This window comes from Chrysochloris asiatica, unplaced genomic scaffold, assembly GCF_000296735.1.
Source record: "Chrysochloris asiatica unplaced genomic scaffold, ChrAsi1.0 scaffold00017, whole genome shotgun sequence".
NCBI classification, from domain to species: domain Eukaryota; kingdom Metazoa; phylum Chordata; class Mammalia; order Afrosoricida; family Chrysochloridae; genus Chrysochloris; species Chrysochloris asiatica.
This window is the reverse complement of record NW_006408535.1, coordinates 7,831,663-7,834,734: the sequence shown is the minus strand read 5'-3', so window position 1 is coordinate 7,834,734 and position 3,072 is coordinate 7,831,663.

Genomic DNA, 3,072 nt, shown 5'->3' with positions numbered 1-3,072 from the left:
AAAAAAAAAAAAAAAAAAGTACCAGTGAGGCAAATACATTAAAAAAAAAAAAAATCTTTGTGGGAGCAGAAAGTCTCATCTTTCTCCCATGGAGTGGCTGCCGGGCTCGAACTGTTGACCTTGTGATTCACAGTCCAGTGCTTGTCCTACAGAGCCATCATTCTCCCTAAGATCGATACTAAAATACATTATATTTCTGAGACCTGCTCTGTTTGCTCTGACAACAACCAAATAGCTTATGGTAAGATTTATTGATTTACTATGTCTTTGAGATAGCATAACAAGAATGATTAGAAAATTGAGGTATAAATTAGGAAGCAGGATGATTAAAACATCCATATAAAAAATAATCTATGTGCCAGCCACTGAGGTACTAGAATGTGAACCATCAGACCTTATCCTGGAGTTGGGAGTCTGGAAAGACATTTCTGGTAAAGTGATGTTCAATCTTGGGCCTGATTGAGTTAGGTATGCTAGCCAAAATGGGGTGAAGAGAGTAGCCACATGATATGAGGGGCATTGGCAATAGGGTACTAGTTACATACAGGGGAAATAACATATAATTATATTAAGGCAATGGTAGCCAGATTTTTCCATATCAGAGAAGGAATTTTTTTAAATGCCAAGGCACAAAATTAAAATGTACAATCTGGTGTTGGACTGGGATTGGAGATAGCAGTGTAGGCTCATGGTTTTCAATATAAATAGATGAACAGATAAATATAGAGAAAAAGGTTGATGTAAATGTGTGTATACATTGTCAAGAGCTGTAGAGTCAGTTCCAACTAAAAGCAACTCTGTATAGTGTTTCCGAGGAGCAACTGGTGGGTTTGAACTGTCACCTTGTGGTTCAAATTGACCTTGTAGTTCAGTGCTTATCTTACAGCACCACACAAGATCTCCATGTATATATGTCCACACATATACCTATAAGTATATGCATACACATTGACACACACATAGGCAAACATATATTCTCTAACTCTTCAAGAGCAAAAATACCTCAATAGTACTCAATAGCAATAAACACAGGTAGGGCCCGGTTCATGGTTTCTAATTACCATTTTTCTCTAAAAGTAAAAAGGGCTTTTTTGGCATGAGGAGGAGAAACACAAAATGTGTTTGTAAGGGGTAATCACTGCACGACAATTGGTCTTTTATTCACCTGGAGTACTGGAAGAAGATGGATCGTCAGGAATAGGAGCAGGATATAAAAAGTATGAGGATCCCTGGTGGTGCTGTAGGAAAAGCACTAGACTGCTAAACACAAGGTCATCCGTTCAAACCCACCAGCTACATCTTGGAAATCCAGTACAGGATCACTGTGAATCGAAACCAACTTGACAGTACCTTACAACATAACCTAGCATAAAATGTGCAGCTAACTGCCTCCATGAACTACTACCATCTTTGCCATAACATGAGAATTGATGGTGATCAGCTACCATTACTGAACATTTTGATCAAGAATTCTATAGAGGAATTCTGGTCAAAAGGGGGGAAATGCAGAAAAAAATGTCATTTCAGTGGACTCAAGATTTTTTGTAGTCATGAAGCCTAGGTTAAACCTGAAACTTTTGCCCTGAGATAATCTTTGAACCTTAAAACAAAAATATTCCCTGAATTCTTCTTGAAACTAAAGAATAGTTTAACTTTCAGTAGCTGAAGTATAAGTACTAGACTGCTAAACACAAGGTCAGCGGTTCAAAGCCACCAGCCACTGTTTGGAAACCCTATACAGGGATGCTATGAGTTGGAACTGACTTGATGAAACTTAACAACTGTCTTTATGGAATCAAATACTAGATAGGGACGTTATGAGGTAGTGATTTTATGTTAATCAGGAAGGAACAACTAAGAAAAGAAGGGTGAGAATAGTTGTACAATTTGAAGAATGTAATCGAGGTCACTGAATTTTAAATGTGTTGTAGTTGTTAAGTGCCATTGAGTAAGTTCTCACTCACAAAGACCCTGTATAGGGTTTCTGAGGAGCAGCTAGTAAACTTGAATAGCTGACCTTGCAGTTCAAACCAATCTTGCAGTCCAGTGCATTAACGCACTGTGCCACACCAGGACTTCTTAAAAGGTAGAATTGTTTAATTGATGTATGCTTTACTGTGTATATTCTCAACAACAAAATAAATAAAAACATTTTTTTTTAAGTAGGAAGTAGAACATCTTATGCCAGAAAGCAAAGAAGTACTCAAGAATTTTGGTAACCAGACAAAAGGACATAGGAGACCATTTGTAGGGGATTCTACTGGTCAAATATGACATAATTTGAATACCAAAATATATAATGATAGTAACTTATTGAATAAAATAGAAATCCATGAAGCTCTCTGAATAAGTGGAAATATTGAAATATTTCATGAGGAACATAATATTTACACAATTTCAAAGTATTTGCCAAGAGAATATTTATTACTTACAAAGAAGAATTTACCTTGGAGAAGGCTGGAAGACATCACCTTAATCAAGTCATAAAAGGTAATGTCACAAACAATGGGACAAATTAAAATCATATGTCAACTACTAGTACTCAAGGGAACAAAGCATCACTTCTGTAATATTCCTGCCAAGATTCATAACATGAATGAGTAAACAAACCCCAGTGTTGTTAATTGCTCAAGTCAGCTCTGACTCCTGGCAATCCCATATACAACAATGAAATATTGACTGGTCATGCTCCATCGTTGTTGATTTAAGCCCATTATTGTGGTTATTCTGTCAATTGGTCTCATTGAAGATTTCCCTCTTCCCCTCTTCCTCACTGACCCTTAACTTTACTACACATGGAGTCCTTTCCCGTGAGTTGTACTTTCCTAATAATATGTAGCAAAGTAAGCAAGAGAAGGTTTTACTACCCTCACTTTTTTTTTTTTTAATGTTTTATTGTGGATTATATGATAGTTTACATGGGGGAACTTCAGTTTTACATTCATTCCATCATATATCGTCTCACTGCCATGGTTCCAATTCCCTCCATGCATCATCAACCACCCAAAGGGTATATTCCAGAAACCCACCCCCTACACTTCCCCCTCCACCCCCCAGTTTTTGGGCCACAGT